Source organism: Macrotis lagotis, chromosome X (genome assembly GCF_037893015.1).
Source record: "Macrotis lagotis isolate mMagLag1 chromosome X, bilby.v1.9.chrom.fasta, whole genome shotgun sequence".
Lineage (NCBI taxonomy): Eukaryota > Metazoa > Chordata > Mammalia > Peramelemorphia > Peramelidae > Macrotis > Macrotis lagotis.
Genome location: NC_133666.1, coordinates 485354219 through 485380382, shown reverse-complemented (window position 1 = coordinate 485380382; position 26164 = coordinate 485354219). Strand labels below are relative to the sequence as shown.

The following is a 26164-nucleotide window of genomic DNA, read 5'->3' as shown; positions in this document are numbered from 1 at the left end:
CTTAGCCATGTGCACATTCTAGACTTCAAGGCTTAGCATCACCCCCATGGAGCTTCTGATGACTTCCTATTGCTTCATTTTTAAAAGGAAACTTTTATTTGAGGAGCACTTCTTAACTATCAGAAATAAAATCCTCTTCAATTGACAAATCCTAATTCCCCAAACCCTTTGATATTTTTTAATCTTTAACAAAAAATAAAATTGAAGGGTTATGATTAATCACCATGCTTAATAGTCACTTGGAGATGTGAGACTGAAGGTCAGAAAATAGGTTAGGGTTGAATAAGTAGATTTGAGAGTTATCAGGTTTGCTTTATTTAAAAAAAAAGTTGTTTGACGATGATATATATTTGTTTCTTTGTTTTTCACAGCCATCACATTCCAATAACCATAGCATGTGGTATCTTCCTCCAGAGGAAATAAAATCAATTTAAGCAAAACTGATCAATAATAGTCACAACTGAGTATATCAGATTCTTCAACTGAAGATCACTATCACACAAGAGAAAGGAAGGAAATATAATATATTACATTATCATTTATCAAGAGCCAATACTGGTCATCCATGGCATTTGCTTTGAATTTTATCTTTGAGTGTTGTCTTCACTTAAATTATTGTAGCAGTGCATATTGCTCTCCAGGTTTGTTTTCTCTATATAAGTTCAAATGCACTTTCCCACATTTCTCTAAATTCTTCATATTATCATCCTTTATGGCAAAATATTCCATTTTATTTAAATATAGCAATTTAGTCAAACATTTTCTAATCTATGGGAGTATTCTTTGTTTCCAGCTTTTTACAGATTGTAGATTTTAAATATGGCTTTAAGTTCTTTTTACACTCATCATAATATCCCTTTTATTGTAGTTATTTCTGTAGTGATTTATATTCACTTCCTCAAAATAAAGTGTTTGCTGCTTGAAAGCAGATTCTGTTTATCTTTCTTTTGTTTCCAACTTTTGTTCCTAACAGTGTCCTTCATATAGTAGGCATTTAATATATATTTCTAGTATTCTAAATTATAGAAGTTAATGAACTTCAAAACCAATTTCATTAGCTAAACATTTATGTGCTAGGTTTTGTGGATATAGGAACAAAAAACAAGACTATGCCTATCCTCAAAGAATTTACATTTTTGAGGGAGGATATATAATATTTAAAAAGGGAGAAAGCAGTGTCAACTTAGGGACTCAGAAAAAGCTTCTCAAAAATGATGACATCTGAGCTGATTATTGAAGAAAACTAGAAAGAAAGTTGTACCTTAAAAGAAATATTCCAGACATGGAGAGCAGCCTTAAGTCAGAAGATGAAGTAGTGAGTTTGGGAAATAGTAAGAAGCCCAGTTTCCATAGAGTTTAGAATAAGGCTAATTAAAAATCCAAGGACTAAAATACTACTGGAGAAGTAAAAACATTCCAAGGATAAGAAGTTCTAAGTATTAACTTCTGAAGACACAAATAGGAACAATTACCGGTCTTTAAACTATATGAACAAATAAATGAATGAATGAACATTTGTTAAGCATTTACTGTGTGCAAAGTACTGGACTAAGTATGGAAGGATACAAATAGAAAAATTTTCAGATCTCACATTTTAATGGAGTCAACACAAATGGAAGGTTCAGCTGCAAGTGAGATGGAAAGGCCCATGATCATTAGTCTGCAGAGCAGGAGAAAGTGAGTAATATTTAATATTCTTTCCACTTGTAAAATCACATCACTTTCTGAAGTTGAACCATGTGAGAGTTTCAAGGACATTGATGAGAAGAACTTTATTTTCTGGGTCTTCAATATATGTAGTTGTAGCAAAAGTAGGAGCAATTGTCAAACCTATAACTGTTATGAAGTAATACACATTAAAACTATTTGGATTTAAAAAAAACCAGAAAAACAGAATAGTAGCATGAACTAAATAAATGAGCATGAAACAAAAGCAAGTGAAACAGTAGTTCAATGTTTTACAAAGCCAAGAACATAAATTTCTAAAAGCTATTGGGTGAACTGGAAAGCACTTTGGCAATTAGGATTAGAACAACATCTTACACTATATACCAAAATAATGCAAAAAGAGATAATAAAATACCTAATTAAAACAGGTCTTATCCTTAAAAAATTAGAAGAGAACAGGATTAAGCATCTTTCAAAGGACGGTTAAAATGAGGAAGAATTTGTAATCAAATAAAGAATAGAGGAGGTCATAAAAGCAAATTAGATCATTTTAAATGAAATTTGAAAACTTTTGCAATGAGAAAATAAAGACAGAATAGAAGAGAAACAGTAAAATAAAAATATTTACATTGAATATTACCAATAAAAATTGATATTAAAAATATGGAAGCCAACATAAATATATAACATTAAGAACAATTCCTCAATAAACAAATGATCAAAGAATATGCATGATTTTTATTTAAAAATTATAAAACACGTTAGTGCATACTAACTTAAAACAAATTATAAATAGTAAGATATAAATTAAAATAAATCAACTTTTATGCTACTCCATGAAAAATTTCAAATATGGAAATAAAGGTGGGAACAGGACTGTGAGAGACTGAGAAGAGAAGCAGCCTAATGCAATATTGATAGAGTTGTGAAATGGTCCTAATATTCTAGCATTCAAATTGGAATTATGTATGAGAAGTCGCTGAACTATCCATACCCTTTGACTCAGTTTACACTGAAATATACATAGCAATGCTCTTTGTGGTTGCAAAGATGTGGAAACAAAGTGGATGCCTGTTTACTTGAAAATTGTTGAAAATTTACATTATACGAATGTAATGGAATATTATTGTCTAGTATTAAGTGCTAAAGATGAGGAATTCCGAGAAACACAGGAAGATTTGTATGTACTGATACAGAAAATGAATAGAATCAAGAGAACAATATAGAAAGACTACAAACAGGAGATGAAATAATCACTAAAAGGAAGTTAAATAAACTGAGTAATTGAAAAAAATCTCTGAAGGCAAAAGGAAAATTAACAAGATATACTTCTACCCTAGGGCAACTGAGGTTAGGAATTATTAAGGCAGAATATTGTATATATATTGTCAGGGCTTTGACCTTCAATGCTTTTGCTCAGTTATTTTTTCATTATCACAATTTGGTTTAGTCTTGGAAGAACTGGTCAGTCAGTCAACAAGTATTTATTAAGTGATTTTTGCATTAGAGATACACATAAACACATACACATTCACACACAAAATCCAAAAAAAAAAACCCAAGCCCCACAAAACTGTGAATAAAGACAAAAGCATCAATAAAAGTTTTAATAAAAGAAAAATAATTAAAATGAGGAAGAATAAAGACATCATTGAAAGTAATCAGTCTAAGTTTGCTAGACAAATTGGATTCTAACAACATATGAACAGAAGATGGAAGGAAGATCAGGTATTAGAAGATGAATAAAAAAGGACCCTTCTCTTTAAACTTACCATATTATTTAGAGCTTTAAGAGACTTAAAGATCCTTTTGCCCTCCTCCTTTATCTTTCAATTGGAGCCTGAAGAACTGAAATGATTTACATAGGGTATATTTATTGGAAATAACAAAGCTTAGACTGAAACTAAGGTCCTCTGACTTATTTGTCACAACTTGTGCAGCTCTTCATCTGTACTCCCTACCAATCAAATCATAGCTCAGATGCATTGTTTTTTCAAAGGCTGTAAACATGCCATTTCTTTGGAATGGTCTCTCCTAACTTCTACTTTCTTGGTTCTCTGGCTTCTTTCAGATCTCAACTTCTGCAGGAGCTTTTCTAAGTCTGTCACTTTCAAAACACACTTCTAGTGTCTTCCTTCTGAGATTACCTACCTTGTTTACCTACCTGTTTTGTAAGTACATGGTTATTGGTAAATTTTTGACTGTGACCTCCTTCAGCTCAAGATCTGGGTTTTGTTTTTGTTTTTGTTTGACTTCTTTTTATCCATAGCACTTAGCACTGTTCTTCACACCATAAAATCTAGTTCATAAATCCTTAACTGATCGACCTTGTACATGGTCCCTCTTCATCCCCTCAATTAGCAGTGTCCTTTTCTACATCAGAACTCACTTAGCACATTAATTGTACCTTAACCGGATTCATATTTGTGACACTCAATAGTGTATATTTATTGTATTACTAAACAAATATATATTTCATTAAAGCAGGTTCTGACGTGCCCACTGCTGATTTCCCCTCTATTCTCTACTCAATGATAGAGCTGAATGATAGCATATATTTTCCAATGATTGTTACCTGTTATCAAGTTTTTGTTCAAGGTTATTTTTTTCCAGTATTTGACTATTGCTGAGGAGTCAAGAGAAAAATAGGGCATTCTGGGTAAATAGAAGTAGTGAAGAAAATGAGTAAAGTTATTTGTTATTTATTGAGAATAATCTGTCTAGAGTTATACGAGATGGTAGTAAGGAATAAGTTTAGATGGGTAGAGTAGGGCCAAATTTTGGAATATATTGAAGCTCAGTAAAAGTGTTTGACCCTGTTGTGGTGTCTGGAAAAAAATAAAGGAGCCATATAAACAAGAGATTAAAAAGTCTTTAAACTATTAGCAGGAATCAGCCCAGAAGTCAAGTCAGGTAACATTTATTAGGTGTTACTATGTATCCATTTAAAGCAAGTTCCCATGGCAGTCATCTATCTACCCATCTATCTGTCTGTCTGTCCATGCATCCACTCACCCGCCCATCTTCCCATTCACCTGCCCATCCAGTCTTTCTATCTATCTATCTATCTATCTATCTATCTATCTATCTATCTATCTATCTAGCTAGCTAGCTAGCTAGCTATCTAGCTATCTTCATTTCATATATCATGGACTAATCATATGATATATATTGCAAGTGTAATTAATATTATACTAGATATGTGACAGCAATTTTTCATATATGTAGTGTCATTTATTATACTTATATAATTTAGTCTATTATATCTTTACATATGATCAAATATGAATTATATATGATTAAACATGAGTTTATATACATATAAACATATGATATATAATATATATTATATAAATAACATGAATATATTATCATTGTAAATTTCAGTAATACAACATATTAGCTATATATACACTATATATTTGTAACATGTAAGATATATGTGACACCTACACATATATTCTTGAGACTATATGATGCATGTATATATAAGATTTTCTACTCATACCTCAGTAGTATCCTTATTTACTTTTATCCCTCTGATTGAAAGACTGGAATATTAAAGTATGGAATAAGGAACTCTTCAACAAGACTTCATTTTAATAGGGTTCCAAAGCCAGTTATCTCTCCTTTTTTGCTCTCCTCTCTCTCTCTCTCTCTCTCTCTCTCTCATATAGATTTATATATTCATATATACATACATATATATGAATACCACAATGGACCACATTTTATATGACACCCATATGTAGCAAATGACTTATTACACTGTGTGATATATCACTTACATGGATAATGATAGTTATCATGTTTGAATTATTTGCGTTATATATTGTATTATATATAAGTGCTTAGTAAATGTCAGAAATGCTAGATTATATTTGTGCCATATCTGCTATGTATAGCTATGTAAGATTATGTTTATATGTACATATACACATGTACACATACATATCTACTTTGCTATTCATACCTCATTAGTAAGCTCTATCCATATATTCAATGAGTCCCCAGTCTAATAGCAATTTTGAATTATTGAAATTTAAAGCTTCAGTAGGATTAGATGCCCTGTTTCTTCTTACTATATATATGTATCTACAAATCTATAGCACAAAAGTGAGAAAACAAACATTTATCTTACTGAGGCAATGTAGTCTAGGGTCATGTAGGAGTTGCAGTGAGGCATATTTACACTTGAGGTAATTTTTCCTTTTCATTAGAGACCTTAAGGAAAAAGTTGAATGGCATATTATCACGAAAAATAAGAGAAATTCTTTTTTAGGTATGAGATGAACTAGATAGTGTCTGAGACTCCTTTCAATCCTGAAACATAGTTGAGTACTGTGATATTTGGCATTTCTGGTCATAAACACTATTTTCTTGCCATGTCACCATAACATTAACTTTAGGTATTTTTCCTTTTGTCCTTTATTAAATCTGTCACTAAATTCTATCACTTCTTTGAGCTTTTTCAGCCTATAGGTATCTCTCACTTTGATTCATATACATTCTGTAAATGTTCTGCACATTCTTTAGAGATTAGTAGAGATTACTGCCAGAGGGCAGACACCACTCTTTTTGGTGTCATTTTTTTCTCTAATAATGGCATCTTCCCATTGCTTAGCCTCATTCTTTGTCCAACCAGGCTTAAAAAAATAGCATTCTCAAAAATCCATCAGGCCTTTTCCATCTAACTATTCACTATTACACACTTTAAAAATTTACATTACCCTTGTCTACTAAAAGTAAAGTAGCTTCTGATGAGAACTTCAACTTCTAACCTGAAGAGTATATTAAGAGTCATTATGTCATTTTAGTCTATTTCAATCCAAAGAAATTGTCAGCTAAGTTCACTGGAAGATTATAAATGCATCCACATGTAAATATTTATTAACATATATATGCATGAATATATTTTTTACAGAATGGTGCTTTACTTTTGATGTTAGTTCTTGACAAAAATATAAATATATATTGAAAATTTGACTTTCTTTTGTTTTAACTTAACCTTTCAAAACTTCTTCCCTCTCAAAAATTGTTTCTTATAGTTGGGGATGCAACAGTGACTTATAAAATCAAATTGACTTGGTAACTGGGTGTTAACTATTGAATCACTAATACAACCACTTCCTGTGTTGACAATAATCTTTTGCTCTCTTTGTGGTATCTGCTACAACTCCTACCCAAATCTACTTAGACTAAGTAAGATCACAGTTAATTTGATAAATAGACAAAAAGTAAATTGACAATGGATTTATTTTCAATCAACGCTTGTAAAAATTTTGTTCTGAAGCAGTTAAAGAAAGTTCACCAGTTTTGATGTTTCTTTTCTTGGTTTGTGAGAAAAGATAATATACATGTTAACTGATTTATCCATTCTACAGATGACCTGCCAGAAGTTTTTGAAATTCTTTGTCTAGTTCACTGATTCAGCTTATAAGCTCTTGTTAAAGTGAAAAACTTTGTGAGGAAAGAGAGACAAAGACAGAGAGCAGCAGAAAGACAGAGATAGTACAGAAAGAGACATTGATCAGAGTTTGACTATTTTAGTAGGAGACAAGTACCAGGAATTGTTTGGGATAGTACAGAGCCAAGGAGAAATATAAAATGCCTCAGTAGTAGTCCTGCAAAATTTTTTATCTTCTTATGAAGTCTGTCAATTTCTGAACAGATTGTAGCAAGAGATATAATTTAATTACTCAATCCATGCAAAATTTATGTTGGTCAGATCTGTACTTGTGTTTATTATTTCTTTTGTGTATACCATATACATAAATGTATATACCATATATGTCTTTGTATACATTTGTATATATCATATACCAAATACCCATACCATACCTGACCAATTATTTATATAAATATCTTTTTATTCCTCCCTTTTGGGTAACTTAATATATGAACCTAAACTTAAGCTTTAAATAATCTGTCCCCAGGACTCCAAAGTGAGGGTTTAATGATCCAATGACTATGAAAAAGGGAACTCAGTTTCCTCTCATTAGAGACAGGATACCCAAGGACTGCATCTGTCTGGACAATATGTCTAAGTCCTACTAAAAGTAAAGTAGCTTCTGATGAGAACTTCAACTTCTAACCTGAAGAGTATATTAAGAGTCATTATGCCATTTTAGTCTATTTCAATCCAAAGAAATTGTCAGCTAAGTTCACTGGAAGATTATAAATACATCCACATGTAAATATTTATTTTGACTTTCCTATAAAGTAGGTGTTAATATGTGAAAGGAAAGTCCATTTTGAGGTAACTTAGAATTTAGATAACTTAGAAATGGACCTGAGTTGAACAACAGTTGAATTGTATATGAAGAAGTCTATAAGACAATGAATTTGCCTTTCTATAACAGATTGAATTCTTGTCTTTTTATATAGTCACTCAAACCAGAAAGCTCTAATAGAAGTTTAAGAAGAACAACTAGTTGGAAGGGACTTGTCATTCTAAGCAAAGGAGGAGTTCTTTATTGAGGGTACTTGCTCAAGAACTGGAAAGACTGTAGACCTGGAGAGTTTCTCTCCTATTCCCTTCCTAGAATTGACAAAACTCAGGGTCATTGCTCTCAGGAGTCAAAGAAGATTTCTATCTTTTATCAATTAGCAGTCTAATTAAAGAGAAAACTGAGTCAATCACTGAAAGGGATTAAAGAATGCAATTGCTTATTGAAGGACAGGCTCAGAGAGTCTGATAGATTGACCTGTCTAGAAGACATGACATTGCCTGTGAAGAATCTTGCAGCTGGTTGGTTTTCTTAAACCATGTTAGAAGAAGCAAACCAGTGTTAGAGTAACTTTCCTGATCCAGACTAGTAGCAGTCAAGCTTAGTGAGAAATGGAAGGAAACAGGTATTTATTTAATACCTACTCTATGCCACACACTGTACTAATTTTACAAATATTATCTCATGTGATCCTTACAACATCCTTGGGAGAAAAGTGCTATTACCATCTCCATTTTGCAATTGTAAAAACTAAAGAACAGAGAGGTTAAGTGATTTGCCAGAGTAAAATAACTAGCAAGTGTCTGATACTGGATTTCAATTCAAGCTTTCCCAACTACAGGTTTAGTGCTTTTTCCATTAGCTATGAGAAACTATCTCATTAGTCAAGTGATCTTCTTGACTTGATCTGTCCATCTGAGATGCCATGATTGATGAAGAGTGAACCCAGCTTAGCCACCTGTTTAGTGGAGATATTGTTCTTGTGATGAATCAACTTAGCTAAGCAACAACTCATCATCAGAACAGTGATTTACTTTTCTATTCCCCACAGTGAAATTTGTGAAGACTTCACTGAAAGAAGCAAAGAAATCAAGTCCCTGATATTCCAGTGTTGTGGGTTGCCTCCCATAGGCAATTCATAGACTCTCATATATGATTACTGGTTAGATTGTGCTACTTAATCTGTTTTTAAAAATTTAGATATTTTTTTCTTGGGGAAATCTTAATAGGGAATTAAATAAAGGGACTTCCCTTTTTTTAACTTCATTCTGACTTAGGTGAATGGAATTTCATTGTCAACCTCCAATATATTATTAACCTTTCAACAGTTCTGGAAATGTTGTTATCAATTCCTTCTTGATCTAACACCTGGCAAGGAAATTATCACAATTTTCAGCTGTTACAAAGTCAATTCTAATATATACCTATTGCTGGGAAGGGGAATAAAGATTCCAGTTTTTTATAGTAGAATATACTTGAGGGCATGACTTCTTCATCTTTGTCTTTAATAATAATAATTAATATTTATGAAGTACTTTAAGGTTTATAAAATACTTTACAAATATTATTTTATTTTATCCTCACAACCATCCCAGGAAATAAGTTTATAATTCTCATTTTACAGTTGAGGAAACTGAGATAACAGAGGTTAAATGATTTTTCCAGGTTCATATAGTTAGATATGGAGTCTTCCTGACTTCAGGTTCAATGTTCTATTTACTGTATCTCTTGGATTCCACTGTCTACTTTATGGCATTTAATTTTTTTGGGCCTTGGTCCCGGCCACTCTGCCTACCACTAGCCACTATGCCTTTTCACAGTCTATGAGTTCCTGATGTCTGGTTGGCTGAGCACCTACACATGGTGGACTATTTCCAGAACCCTGAGGCCTTTCAGATGGTTCCTGTGGCTTGGCTCTTTCTCTTTTCAAAGTTCATTGAGTTGATGGACAGGGTAATCTTTATTCTTTGAAAGAAGGATGGTCAGGTGACTTTCTTGCATATCTTCCATCACTCTGTGCTGCCCTGGAGCTGGTGGTAGGGCATTGGGGTGGCCCCCAGGAGGAATGGGTTCCTTCCCTGCAATGGTGAACTCCTCCGTCCATGTGATCATATACCTTTATTATGGGCTATCAATGGCCCAGCGCTATCTCTGGTGGAAGGACACATGACAGCCATCCAGCTGATCCAGTTTGTGCTGGTCTCATTGCACATCTCTCAGTATTGCTTCCTACCTAGCTGTGACTTCCAGTACCTTGTGATCATCCACCTCATCTAGATGTATGGCACCATCTTCTGTGTGCTATTCTCCAAATTCTGGTACAATCCTATATGAAGGGTAAATGGCTGCTGAGGGCTGCCAAGCAGAATGGGATCCCCAAAGTCAAAGTGAACTGAGCCAGACTGGCCTTACCCTGTCCCTCACCCACCACCTAAGTGCCTCAGAGCTTCACTGAGGACACCCATACTTTTGGATGAAGGTCTGTGGATCACATCTCAGTCTCTGCTGCTGGGTCACGGGACCTGGCTAGAGCAGAGGGAGAGAACCAAATTCTTCACTTCTTTCTATAAGCTGGTATACAGAGACCCAACCCCCATGTCTTACCTTTTACCACAGCACAGCCCTGTAGATGAGGATGCACTTGAGCAAGACATGCCCCCTTCCCTCCCACCCTGGACCAGGCTGTCTAGGAAATGGGAATACTCAGGGCTGGCCCCAACTACAGGCCTGCAACCTCTTAACTTTTCTGACACTGAAGAGGTAAGCAATAATCCTACCCTAGCCACTGGGAACTTGGTTCTCACCCTATATCTATCCTGCTGTTGGAGGGGCATGGGGCAAGGAGAACATGACCCACAGAAGCTGCTCACTCACATGCCTTAATTAAAATGACAGGAAACATAAAATTGTTTTTATTAGAATTGATTTACTTTCACTGATTGTTTTGTTCTCTCATATTTTCAAGATCAGATTCTTTCACACCTTATTATAATGATTTCCAAAGTAACACCCAAATTCTTTCATTGGGTCAACCAAAGATTGGAAAATTTTAGGTCATAGTAATATTTGTTGCAAGGGAATTTGATTTATATATACTTTAGTGGTAAGAGTCTAAAGTTGAACATTCATGAATAAGAAAGGGCTCAGTCTATAAAGAATTAAGCCCAAAAAAGTCTAGTATGTGTTTAGTGTGTGTGTGTGTGTGTGTGTGTGTGTGTGTGTGTATACATACATATATATATAATATATATATATATATATATCTAGATATCAAGAGTTTCTATATCAAAAGTTCCCCATATTAGACTTCATCTCCCTCCCATCAAAATATAAAACAAAACTCCCCAAAAATTATTTTGAGAATTGAAGAAAATAGTTTGCAGATTTCTCATGTCAGACTGAAGTCCAATCTTTATAAAGGAAAAAATGTATGTGATTACATACTTGCACTGTAAGGGAAATTATACTCATGTTGCAACTCTGAACTTTGAGGACATCTCAGCTTTTTATTTAGGACACTGAAGTTGGTGGAATAGCCCCTCAGAGAGGAAGTTAGGAATAAGAAAGTATACTGGTGCTTAGAATTAAAAAAGAGAAACAATATAAAAAAGGAGAAGTTGAAAAGGTCTCCAGAGAAATCAATCTACATAAATTAAAGAGCAGGGAAAGCAAAGTAAAATGTGGTTTAAATATTGGGGAAGATTTAAGAGAAAAAGAAACTAATTGAGATGGTTTGCCTTTAAAAATCTGCCAAAAGTCAAATGAACAAAGTTTAACTTTGCATTGCATGCACAATCACTTAACTTTAAATTGGAACTTGGAACAATATTTCTTAGTAAACTTTTTTAACTTCTCATCTTAGTATCTTTCAGATATCATCCTTTTTTTGGACGATGGCTAAATGATTCCATAATCAGGTGATAGCATGTCTAAAAGCAATAGAGTGATTTTTTTTTGTTTGTGATTTTGGTAAGGGAAAAAATTTAATTAGCTACATTTTACAAAATTCTGTTATTAATTAACCGTAATCCCAAAATTGTCCTGTTAGCATAGTAAGACATTTCCATGATCTCTTTTGAAAAATATCCTGGTCAAATCCAACTTCAAATACTTAGTAGATTCATCATCCTGAGAAAGTCACTTCTATGCCTCATTTTCTTCAACTGTAAAATGGGAACAATAATAACACCTATCTCCCTGGGTTGTTGTGAGGATCAGAGGAAATAATATTTGTAAGTGCTCAGAACTTTGTTATTATTTTTAGTTATTATTACTATTTTGAAGGGATTTGCTAAGCACTAGAGATACAAAGAAAAAGCAAAAATGTTCCTTGCTTCATGAAGACAAAGAGAGATATCATATATAAATCAGAATAAATATAGTAAATAGTATAAATAGAAGATCAGTTTAGAAGGAGTGGAAGTAGTAGCTTGAGAGACCAGAAATGGCCTACTGAAGTGTTGGTACTTGAACTAAGTCTTAGAGGAAACCAAGAATTTTAAGAGGCAGAGCATTTCAAGGATAGGGAAGGTTGAATGAAAAACCATGGAAATGAAGTTTAACATGCAAAGAACAGTAAGTGGGCCAGTAGAGCTAGATTATGGAAGGAATGGAAAAGAGAAGAATGGAAGATTGGAAAGATCAGAGATTGTAAATATTTTTATCTGCCATATAAGGTTTACATATTTGATATGAGGAATAATAGGGAAAAATTGGAATTCATTGATTAGTACTATGTCATAGCTTGCCAAGTGACATAGTGGAAAGAGTGCTGGGTGTGTGGTTAGGAATATTTGAATTCAAATCTAACCTCAGGCTTTTACTATCTGTATGACCCTGGGCAACTTCATTTGTTTCAATTCCTTCTTCTATTAAATAGGCATAAAATAAATAATATAAAATAAAACTATAAGAATAAATAAATTAAATTAAAAATGAAATAAAAATAAATGAATGAATAAATAGAATAAACACATAACTTGCAGGATTATTGTAAAGCTCAAATGAGATAATAATTGCAAAACATTTAGCACAGTGCATGGCACATAGCATATATTATATAAACATTAATTATTACTATTATTTTTATTATAACTATTGCCAGGCTTAGACTTACCTTTTAGGAAGATTTTGGCAATTATGTGGAGAATTGATTGGAATAGGGAAAGGCAGGGAGATCATTCAGAAAGCTATTGAAATAGGCTAAATGAGACTTGATAAAGGACCCAATTAGTGTGATGGTAAAGTGAGTGAAGAGAAGGGATCATTTGCAAGAGATTTGTAGAGAGATATATTACAAGATTAGACAACTAATTGGATGTATGGGATAAGGGAGAGAGAGGAGTTGAGAACAGAACCAAGGTTGTGAACCTGAATATCTAAAAATAAGGTAGTGCCCACACCATAATATTAAGGAAGTTTTGATTTGAAAAGGATTTGGGGTTAAAAAAAGCATTGAATTCTGTTTTGGGCATGATAAGTTTGAGATGATTATAGAACATCTAGTTTTCGACATCTAATTAGCATGACTGTTGCTCAGAAAAGATGAGAACTAGTTCTGAAAATCATTTGTATAGAGGTAATAAATCCATGGAAAGAAAGTATTTAGAAGAAAGAGAAGCAGACTTGAGAAACACCCATGGATGTAGATGGATGAAAATCCAGGAAAAATGACTAAAATTGAGAGCTCAGTAGAGGAGATATTATGAAAACAAGCTGGTTAACAGTGTCCAATGCTGAAGATAAAGGTCAGGAAGGAAGTGACTAAGACTATGATTACTAGATTTAGTAATTAAGAAACTATTGGTAATTGTAAAGATGAATATTATTGGATGATGTCAGAAATCATATTTTAAGGGGTTTAGAAAAGAGTGAAGTGGATTATAGATAGATTTTTTTTCAAGTTCAACTGAAGGGGGATTGAAAAATATGGTGGTTAACTTCATGGTAGTATCTAGTGAGTGTATATTGAAGTATAAGGAGACTTGGATATTTTTCTTAGCAACAGAGAAAGAACAATTGAATAGTAGAGAGTATGGGGATGATGTTGGAGAACATGGGAAGACATACAATCAAAGGTTGGCCTTGGCAAGCAGAATGACTACCTCATCATGACAGACTGAGGTGAAGAAGAAGATAGTGGTAATAATATTAAAACAATATGAGATAAGAAGGGAGGGAAAAGAAGGAAACCCATGGTAAATGAATTGTTATTATTTTCATTTTTGGTTGAGGGTGAAGTGCAATTAGGGGGTACAGTGGATAGAGTATTGGCCCTGGAGTCAGGAGGAACTGAATTCAAAAGTGACCTCACTTACTAGTTGTGTGACCCTGATTATTACTTTAACTCTATTTGCCTATATCCCCATGTTATTCTCCCAATAGAATGTAATCTCCTTGAAAGCAAAAATTATTTCATTTTTGTTTTTGTGTCTAGATCACCTAGAACAGTTCATGGCTTATAGTGAGTGTTTACTAAATTTATGTTGATTGATTGAAATATTTTATAATACTTTAACAAACTTTCTATTGTGATCAAAGCACTATTCTAGATTTTGGGAAAAGTAAAATGGATAAAATAACTTCTTTGAAAGTAATAGAATGAAGTTCATCATCTATAGGCTCCATTCAGCATTCTTGGTATAATTCCAGTAGCAATGAAAGAGAAATAGAATGATATTCACCTTTTTTTTTGTTCTGTTCTAATGTACTTTTGATTCCTCAACTGAGTCACAGCATTTTGAAACCTTTTTGTTCCATGTAGTTTGAAGATTATCAGCATTTATTATGGTACAATTGACTAAAAACTAGGTTCTTCAGTTTTTATGGATCAATACTATATCCAAGAGATATAAACTGTGATAATGGTTAGACACCATATTTTTAACTGAATTCAATAGGACATTTTGAGGTCTATGTTGTAATATTTGAATTCACTGTCTGTGAATATATATAAAAGGGCAGTTAAGTGGCACAGTGGATAGAGTGCCAGGCCTAAAGTCAGGAAGACTCATATTGCTGAGTTTAAATCTGAACTTAAGACATTTACTAGCTACATTATCCTGGGCCAATCACTTAACCCTCTTTACCTCAATTCCTCATCTGTAAAATGAACTGGAGAAAAAATATCAAACCATTGAACAAAAGTCCATAAAAATTAGTGAGGCTCTGAATTATGAATTTTGTCACTGGATCATGTCTTACTAGATATTTAGTAAATGTTAATTTTTTTAATGATGTATTACACTGTTGCTCCGATTTTATTACATAATCTATATCACTAAATTGAGAGTCATTAAGGTTAATCTTTCTATGATTTTTGGTGGCAGTAGCCTAGACATGAATTTCCCTCATTCATCCCTCCATTTCTGAAACAAATCTGCCACATGTAGTTCATTTGTTTAACACCTGATTTTTTTTGTTATATTGTTGGTTAAGTTCAATTCAATAAACATTTATCATCTACTTATGTGCTGAGAAAAGTTGATATAAATAACAAAAAAGAAGTCATTACTGTCTTCAAGAAGTTTGCAATCTAAGAGGAAGACAAAGTACTAAAGGAAGTTGAAAAGGGTGTGGGTTAGATTGTATGGGAGAGGTTACCAGTGGGAACCCACATAGATATTTTGTTTCTAGCAGCAGAAATCAAGCAGAGCAAGTGATGGAAAATGGTATAACTAGAAAGATTGTGAGACCTCTTTAAAGAAAGGTTCTGGGAGGAGTTTAGTATTTCATCCTCCAGTCCTTCAATCACAATGGTGAGGCAACTGAGGTAAAGGTGAGAAAGAGTAAATCATCGGGGCAGCTAGGTGGCACAGTGGATAAAGCACCGGCCCTGGAATCAGGAATACCTGGGTTCAAATCTGGTCTCAGACACTTAATAATTACCTAGCTGTGTGGCCTTGGGCAAGCCACTTAACCCCATTTGCCTTGCAAAAAAACTTAAAAATAAGAGTAAGGTATCAAAACTTTTTTTTTTTTTAGTGATGAAATTTTCCATTATCTGTTTATCTGGGAGCTTGGGGCAGTTGGGAGGGCATGTTGTTCCCTGGAGTCAAAGTTGAATAGAACAACTGATGGATAATTGTTCCCAAATAATTGCTTTTGGTCTATTTTTATTTTATGGCTTCAAAATATCTTTTTTGTTTTTATCTAAGTCTAGTTAATAAGCTTTTATTAATCACCTATTATATGTGAAGCACTTTGCTAAATACTGATGAAATAAATGACAGAAAAAAAATCTCTGGTCTCAAGGAGCTCCCAATACAGTAAAGAAGACAACATATTATGTACAAAAACCCACATATACAGAGTAATGTGATGTATAAAAAGTTCAAGAACCATAGTTTTTGGATAATTCAGTCATTTTATTAATCATACTAGAAAATAATTAATAAAAGGGGTCAGCAGCACTCTCAAAGGCCAAAGACTCCACTCAATGCTCATATGCCCTTGGAAGAGCGAATATTCCTAAGAATGGCAATTAGCTTTGATTGGTTAATAGTGAAAAGAATGAATATTAAAATAAGATGTGAACCTATTTTAATGAGCAGTTGGGGGATGTGACTGATAATTCTTGCTCCCAAACTTCCCCCAACCTTTATACAATCTAGACCAAAGTTCTACCACAATGGACTACAATTTACCTTAGATTAAATTCTTTGTAATTTCTCTAGTTAGGTGAGGTTTTTGGCATGTTTTCAACTACGTTATCAAATGTCTTCAATGAGGGACTAATATACATCAAGTTCTATACTATACTGATGATAAATTATTCAACTTGAAAAGGCTACAAGCCAAGACTAAAGTGGAGAGAGTATTGGTGCATGTATTTTTTTTATTTGTAGATGATAGTGCAGGCAATGTAGACTCTGAATCTGAGGTACAATAAAATATGGTTTGATTTTCTGCTACTTATGCTAATTTTGGTCTAACAGTTAACCCTAAGAAAACACAATTACTCTACTAGCTAACACCACCACACCATCAGTGGAACCACCAGTTACAGCAAATGGAGAAGTTTTGAATATTATGGATTAAGTTCACTTGTCTTGGCAGCATAATTTTCCAGGAATGTAAACATAGATAATGAATTTGACACACATATTGCCAGAGCTAACTCAATATTTGGAAGACTCTGAAGGAAAGTGAAAGAGAGAAGAGGTATTTGAAAACCAAACTGAAGGTCTACAGAGCCATTATGCTGACCTCATTGTTTATAAAACTTGGTAAGTACACCAGCATCATGCCATGAAACTGAATCACTTTCATTTGAATTGTCTTAGGAAGATTCTGTGGATCACCTCACAGGATAAGACACCAGACATTGAAGACCTTTCTGGAACTAAATTTCAAGCATTCAAACTTTATTGCAGAGTGCACAGCTCTGATGGAATAACCACATTACTTGAATGCCAAGGCTTTCCAAAAGACTATTTTGCAGAGAACTCACACACAAGGCAAGCAGCTGGAACCTGCGGTGAGGGGTGATAGGTGAGGCAGAACAGAGCCTCATCTCTGTTTGTGAAGGGTTGAGCACATACACCTGTCACATACCCTAAGCTCCTACTTCCAAGCATTCACAAGGTGATAGGGAAAAAATGCAAGAACACTCTCAAATTCTCTTTTAAGAGCTCTGGAATTGATTGTATGATATGGAAGACACTGGCAAAGGACTGCTCAGCTTGGAGTGTCCTCATCAGAGAAAGTTTTATGTTCTTATAAGCAAAGGCAGAATTGAAGTAGTTCAAAGAAAATCTGAGACATGCAGATTTAAAGAGTATAACCCAAATGTTCACCATTTGTCCCCAACCTGTGGCAAAGCATTCAGAGCTTTCATTGGTTTGATTAGCTATCATTGGACACTAGCATGGTGATGTTTTGATTCTCTTTGAGAATGAAGAACAAGTCTACCAACTAGCTGGGTGGGGTAACAATTTCAAGATTTCATAGCATCATCTATCCTGAGATTTCATCACATCATCTATCCTGCCTTTTAGAGATCTAATCTTTAAATGAGAATGGGAAAAAAATTGAATCTCTCCAATATTAACTATCAGTTAGTTAATAATCATTTCTCTCAATAAAGTGTCGATAAATACATAGGGAAGGCACTAGCATTATTCATTTTTCTATAAGTTTAATGGAATACTGATAAAATGGTATTGTTTTTATTCAGATGAAAACATTTTAGGAAGAAAAGGAGTTTTCATGAGTTTGTTGACAAAAGTTTCTTTGAAATAGTATTTATCAACATTTGTCAGAAAACAGGCACTTTTCCATTTCTTAGAATTAAATATAGAAAAAATGCAAAAGTAATGTTTACATAGTCTCTTTATAATGACTATACTATGATGAATAATTTCTCTTCTTCACTGGGGAACAGGACAATGGATTTACACAACAATCAAGCCCAAAGCTGCTTGACATACCAGTGATGAGTGAAACTGCCCAATTTGGAAATGCCTTTAGCTGTCAGAAAGCACAAGACTAGCCTTGATCAATCTAAGGGCAGCCTTGAACAGAAGCTGCAGACTCAAGACCTTGCTCATTACTTTCTAAATATCCTACCACCTGACTTTTGTCTATATATATCCTCTCCCTCTTCCCTCTGCCCCCAAACCTCTAAAAACTATACTATCTTACACATTTTTTTTTTTTAGCAGCTGAAGAACTCTTTCTCTCCCTGCTTACTTACAGGATCTTCTCTCCCCATAAACCTTCTTCTCAGAATAAATGCATTCAATTAGTAATTGGACTCTTTCATTTCAGACCCCTTTATAGGCTTGGGGTTCATTTTTTAACCATAGTAGGTATGACTTATGGGCATAAAGAACTGTGGACTTTAGGTGAAAAGTAGGACCTCAGTTTACAAATTTAATTCATTTAAAGATTCTGTTCATCATGTGATTTGTTTATATTGCAAAGAGAATTTTCTGACAGGAAATAATGTAAAAGTAGGATGACAAGTATCACATTCTCAAAAATATTCATATAATATGATTATTTATAATTTTAAGTAAGTTTTTTGTCCCTAATGTACCTGAAATACAATAGCAATGTTTAATTCAATATAAACCAAAAATACATTAACCTGCACTTTACCTTTGGCAAGAGTCATAGCTGGCATAAGGGAGATGAGAGGGAAGAGGAAGAAGGGTTATTGCTTGGAAGGAGAATCTCCTTCCATGAGAGCATTGGGGATTTCAACACTGGGAGTGCTCTCTCTTATGCTACCTTCACTAAAAGTAAGATTAAGACTACTGCCTTCACTTATTTTTCATTTTTTAGGATCACTTTCTTGTTCTGAGTCACTGATTTTTTTTCTCCTAAGTGAATTGGATAGGGGAGGTACTTGAAACAGGTAGAAATAACAATTGTTTTTGTATGTCCGTTTTTTCAATAAAAAATAAATGTATTTTGTTTTTAGAGATTATAGAATTAATTTTTTTAAATGCAGTTATGTGCATTTGGTACCCTATTCCTACTTTTCATGTTTTTTTACAAAGTTATGGATTTTGTTTCCTGCCTCCATTATCTTTCTTCTTTGAAGAAAAATACTCCTTAAGATGCCATTCTATTTGATGCTAAATTTCTCCCTCTTTCTTCATTTTTCCTTCCTGAACAGAAATAATATATCCCTTCTTCAGAGGTTAATGTATACATAATATGGTTCTCCCTCTTTCTTCATTTTTCCTTCCTGAACAGAAATAATATATCCCTTCTTTAGAGGTTAATGTATACATAATATGGATCTGAGTCTATTGTATTAGTGAGTGAAGTATGCTCGCTAAAATAATCCAAGTATTTCATCCTACTTACTAGAATGGCAAATGATAAAAATGGTTAATTTCACTGCTGGGGGTTGCGACTAAGAGTACAGCAAGTAAACACAACAGTCATAAAGATATATGCCTGGATATTGTCTGGTTTTTAGTTAGACTAGCTTTCCTTTGATTTAACATCTGGTCTTCCTTGGTTATTGCCAATCTTTCTTGGAGAGCTTCAAAGTAAACCTAATGGAAATGGGAGATGAGGAAAGTTTCTGTTCTATATTCTGTGATTCTTTATTCCATTTATATAGTGCTTAATTTTTAAATTATATCAAATGATCTGTGAATATGGCATGGTAATTGGAAGATCCTACTTTTCCAAATGACAAAGGCTAGACAGACCAGATGGTAGTGAGTTTGTCACAGTAGAAAAAACTAGGGATTTTTAGTCAGAAAACTTGAGTTCAGTTCCTATTCAGAATCTAACTAGGGATATAAACATATAAAATCATTTAACATCTTTATGTCTCAATTTCCACAACTGTAAAATGGGTATCACTGAATCAATATAAAGAAAAACATTTTGCAAACTTTCAAGTAGTAGATAGTTGTAATTAAGTTGTTGTTGTTGTCTAAATCTGGCAAAAGGACCAGGAAAGGCTTCCGGTATATTGGGTTTATCTTTTATGGGGGATTTATGAAAGACCATTACAGTTGCTCTTCCAAACTTACAATTGACTTAGTTTGTACCTTATATACAAAATCACTGAATTTGAGAATTGAGAAAAATCTCGGGTGTCATTTACTACAATATGTATGTGAATGTGATTTTCATTATAACTTAAATATTTTGTTCATCATCTAGCTTTGACTTGAAGATTTCCCAGAAGTGGGAATGGACCATCTTTTAAAGCAGCTCATTCCACTTTTGGACACCTCTAATGATTAGAATATATTTTTCCAATAATAAACCTAAATTTTACCCTTTTCATCTTCCATTATTTCTGTTTTCATCCTCTGGGACCAAATAAAATAAATCTAATCTTTCTTCCTTATATCAGACTTTCAAATACTCAAAGAAAAATTTCAGGAAGCACAGATCCTAATGTTGAAATGAGCAGGGTTCTGTATGTACTGGTTGTGAAACACTGGGCATGTATTGATAGTTCAATATTCTAAGCAGTTCTAAGTTGCAGAGAACCTTGGTAGGGAAAATTTCTTCCCCTGGGAGTTCCCAATATCAATCAAATCACAGGTTCAGCAACTATCCCCTAACAAACTATATACTACTTGCTCTTTAAAACAATTCTGTGACATAGGCACTTCAAGTGCTATTATACTCATTTTATAACAGAAGAAATAGGACCTCAAAAAATGAGCTAACACACAAGGTAACACAAACCAGTGAATGTAACAGATGAGATTTGAACCAAGCACTTCCTGATTTCAAATTCACTTGTTTAATTCTCTATGCCACACTGCTCTTAATTGGTATATAGTCATTCTCTTATGAGGTGAAGAAGTAGGCCATTATTTCAGTGGTATCATTTTTATGTTGATATTTTGTGGTATCTTAAAAAAATTTTAGCATCTTTTTTTTCATCTAAGTGTTAAAAACCAATGGCAGAAGTGGTTGGTATTACCCAGGCTTCAGTTTTTTCATTGCTTTGAGAGTCAGTACACTCACCTGAACCAGCATGCTTCTAAATGAAGGTGAGAGGAACTGCATCTTACTGAAACAACCTTCTATCTGTTTTTATTTCCGTGATCAGAAATAGGGGAACATTTTATACAATGATTGAAGTTGTCTTTTGTTTTTGAAGAAAACATCATGATGCTGGGTTTATGCATATTTAACTGTGGCTGATCAGTCTAAAATGAATTTAAAAAGTTCCACCACAGGTATAGGGGTGGCTAGGTGGCCCAGTGGATAGAACACCAGTCCTGGAGTCAGGAGTACCAAAGTTCAAATCTGGCCTCTGACATTTAATAATTACCTAGCTGTGTGGCCTTGGGCAAGTCACTTAACCCTATTGTCTTGCAAAAACTACAAAAAAGTTCTACCACAGATTGGGCACAAATAGTCCATTAGAACAATTCAGATGGAGGTATCTTTGGATTTGCATAGCTCACATTTCCTTTGTGGTATTGCAACTCTATTTAGCTCATAGAGCACAGTACCATCTTTGATGTGGGCATGCCATAATTTGCAGTTCTATGACAGCATCTCCTCTGTCTCACAGTTGATGCTATTCTCCAGAATGAACTTGAGTATATTGTTGCACTGCTTATTCTGACCACCCATGTTAGTTCTTGCCTTGTGGGAATTCTTTGTAAAATAGGGCTTTATTTTTTGGTAAGTGTAGGTTTTACATTTGAACTGAGTGTCCAGCCTAGCAGAGCTGTGCTCTCTGCAGTAGAGTTTGAATGCTTAGCAGTTCAGTTTAAGAAAGGACCTTAGTTTCTAAAACCTTATCTTCCTAGGTAATCTTCAGAATCTGCCTAAGACAATTCAAATTGAAGCAGTTTAGTTTTCTTATATGGCACACTTATAGATTTTTTTTGTTTGTTTTTGCAAGGCAGATGGGGTTAAGTGGCTTGCCCAAGGCCACACAGCTAGATAATTATTAAGTGTCTGAGGTCTGATTTGAACTCAGGTCCTCATGACTCCAAGGTTGGTGCTTTCTCCACTATTCCACCTAGCCACCCCACACTTATAGATTGCCCAGATTTCCCAGGCGTATACAAGTGAAGTCAACACAACAGCATTGTAAACTTACAATTTGATATGCAGTCTAATACCTCTTCTCTCATTTTTCCTTTAGTATTAATTCTGGCAATGCATACATCAACTTATTATGTACATGGACATTCTTAGAAATTATACTACCAAGCATGAGTTCACTTAGCATTCAAACTTTGTTCATTTACTGTAGCCAATGGTTCCATGGTGGTGTAATGCTGGTTGGTGAAGGACCTCTGTTTTCTTGGTGTTGATTGTCAGAAAAAACTAGCAGAAGCAGTAGGTAAATTGATGCATATTTTCTTGCATCTCAGTCTCAGAGGCTTGAATGCACAGTGATCTATTTTTTTTTAGGTTTTTTTTTTTGCAAGGCAATGGGGTTAAGTGGCTTGCCCATGGCCACACATCTAGGTAATTATTAAATGTCTGAGGCTGGATTTGAACTCATAGACTCCTGACTCCAGGGCCCATGCTCTATCCACTGTGCCACCTAGCCGCCCCCACAGTGATCTCTAATAAAAGTTATGTATCAATGCTCTTTCTATTTTTCACCTTGGCTTATATCTTTTTTGTTTGTTTGTTTTTGTTTTTGCAAGGCAATGGAGTTAAGTGATTTGCCCAAGATCACACAACTTGGTAATTATTATGTGTCTAAGGTTGGATTTGAACTTAGGTCCTCATGACTCCAAGGTTGGTGCTCTATCTACTGTGCCACCTGGCTGCCCCAGCTTGTATTATTTTCAAGTTAAATAGTTTACATCCAACATTGTTGCTTTTAATCATTGTTGAAGGTGTCTGACAACACCATGGTAAAATCATGTTAAAAGGTATGGAAGCAAGCAGAGTCCTACTTCACTCTACTGGTGAATGGGAAAGCATAAGGATATTAATCTGCACCCAGAATCCATGCAAACGTATCTACATGAAAATGGGATACAATACTGATGAAATTCTCCAAGGAACCAAATTTCACCATGATCTTCCACAAACCCTCAAAATTGACAGTATTAAGAGTTCTGCTCCTGGCACTCCTTCTTGAGTTGTTGGGCAGCACCATTTTGACCATTTCTTGGTCCTTTTTGAAGCCAAACTGAATTTTGGGCAATTAACAATTTTCTTTCTTTTTTTTCTTTTTTTTCCCCTTTTCATCCATTTGTACATGCATGTTTCCAAGTTACAAAATTTTCCTTCAACCTTCCTTCCCACTCCCTCCCCCTCAGTAGAGAATGGTCAAATTAGCATTTTACATACATATTTTGTTAAAGGATTAAGGGAAAGAGTGACATAAGAGATATTTTTTATAAGGTGTTAATCAGATTTGGTAGGGGTGTTATTTTTTTCTGTGTGTTTTGTTTTGTTTTGTTTTGTTTCTTCTAGTTGGGAATAATATAGTCCATAACCAGTCTAATACAATTGTCCAAGCTCTCTGGATTGTCAAGAGGAGTTGTGTCCATCAAGGTTATTCATCTCATAATGTTGATGTGTACATTGTTCTCTTGACTCTATTCCCTTCGCTCAGCATCAGATCCCATAAGTCATTCCATCCTTCTCTTGAGTCCAACATTTATGATTTCTTATAGAACATACTCCATAGTATTCATGTACCATAACTTGTTTAGCCATTCCCCAATTGATGGGCATCCCCTTAATTTCCAACTATGTTTGCATGGATTCTGGATGCAGATTAATATCCTTGTGCTTTCCCATTCACCAGTAGAGTGAAGTAGGACTCTGCTTGCTTCCATACCTTTTAACATGATTTTACCATGGTGTTGTCAGACATCTTCAACAATGATGAAACAGCAGCAATGTTGGATGTAAACTATTTAACTTGAAAAAAATTCAAGCTGGAGCAGCTAGGTGGCACAGTGGATAGAGCACTAGCTCTGGAGTCAGGAGTTCAAATCCAACTACAAATTCAGCAAAGTAGTACAAAAAGAGTTGTTATGAATATTTTGGAACATGTAGAACTTTTCCCATTTTTTGCACTTTCTTCTGGATATTGTTCTAGAATTGCAATTGTTGAGTCAAAGGGTATGAACAGTTTTATTGCTCTTTGGGCAGAGTTCCATATTGTTTTCCAGAAAGGTTCGATCTGTTCATAACTCTATCAGTAATGCATCAATGTCCTAATCCTCCCACAACAACCTCTCCAACATTGATGATCTTCCCTTTTTCTCATCTGGGCTAATCTAATAGGTGTGAGATAATACCTCTTTATTACTTTAATTGTCATTTCTCAAATCAATAGTAATTTGGAACATTTTTTCATATAATTTCATATATATAGCTTTAATTTCTTCATGTGAAAACTCTCTGTTCATATCCTTTGACCATTTATCAATTAGGAAAATGAGTTCTGACATTATAAATTTGATGCAATTTTCTATATTTTTTACAAATGAGACCTTTATCAGAACTTCTGGTTGTGAAGATTGTTTCCCAACTTTCTGCTTTTCTTTTAATTCTTGTTTGGCCATGAATTTATCCCCTTTCCATAGATCAGATAGATAGAGTATTTTTTGGTCTATTAATTTATCTATGGTATTGCTCTTTAGGTCTAAATCCTGTACCCATTCTGACCTTATTTTGGTATAGATTGTAAGATGTGGATCTATGCCTAGTTTTTTCCATACTATTCTCCAGTTTTCCCAACAATTTTTGTCAAATAGTGAGTTCTTATCCCAGAGGCTGATGTCTTTGAGTTTATCAAATAGTAGATTGCTGTAGTCATTCACTGCAGTTTCTTTTCAACCTATCCTAATCCATTGATCCATTACTCTATTTCTTAACCAGTACCAGGAAGTTTTGATGACTGCTGCTTTATAGTATAGTAGAGCTAGGCCACTTTCTTTTACATTTTTTTTATTAGCTCCCTTGCTATTCTTGCCCTTTTGTTGCTCCATAATGAATTTTGTTACTATTTCTTCTACTTCAATAAAGTAGTCATTTGGTAGTTTGAATGGTATGGCACTGAATAAGTAATTTAATTTGGATAGAACAGACATTTTTATTATATTAGCTCAACCTAATCATGAGCATTTAATATTTTTCCAATTATTTAGATCTCACTTTATTTGGGTGAGGAGAGTTTTATAATCGTATTCCTACAATTTCTGCATTTGTCTTGGGAAGGTAGATTTCCAAGTATTTAATGTTGTCTACAATTATTTTAAATGGAATTTTTCTTCCTATATTTTGTTCTTGGACTTTATTGTTCATATATAGAAATGCTAATGATTTATGTGGGTTTATTTAATATCCTGCTACTTTGCTGAATTTGTTAATTTTTCAAGGAGTTTTTAGATGATTTTCTAGAGATCTCTAGGTACACCATCATATCATCTGCAAAGAGTGAAAGTTTTGCTTCCTTATTGCCAATTCTGATTCCTTTAATTTCTTTTTCTTCTTTTATTGCTACTGCTGGCATTTCCAATACTATAATGATTAGTAATGGTGAGAATGGGCATCCTTGTTTCACCCCTGAATTTACTGGAAATGCTCTGAATTTATTCCCATTAAAAATAATATTTGTTGATGATTTTAGATAGAAACTATTTATTATTTTAAGGAAAACTCCATTTATCTCTAAACTTTCTAGTGGTTTTTAATAGGAATGGATGTTTTTTACCAAAGGCTTTTTCAGCATCTATTGAGGTAATCATATGGTTTCTTACAGCTTTACTATTGTTATGTTTAATTATGTTGATTCTTTCCCTAATGTTGAACTGTCCCTGCGTGCCTGGTATAAA

General features: G+C 34.0%; 1 pseudogene; it reads left to right on the top strand.

Moving 5' to 3' along the window:
- Positions 1-9732: 9732 nt before the first annotated feature.
- LOC141502649 (very long chain fatty acid elongase 1 pseudogene) lies at positions 9733-10294 on the top strand (annotated as a pseudogene).
- Positions 10295-26164: the final 15870 nt, after the last annotated feature.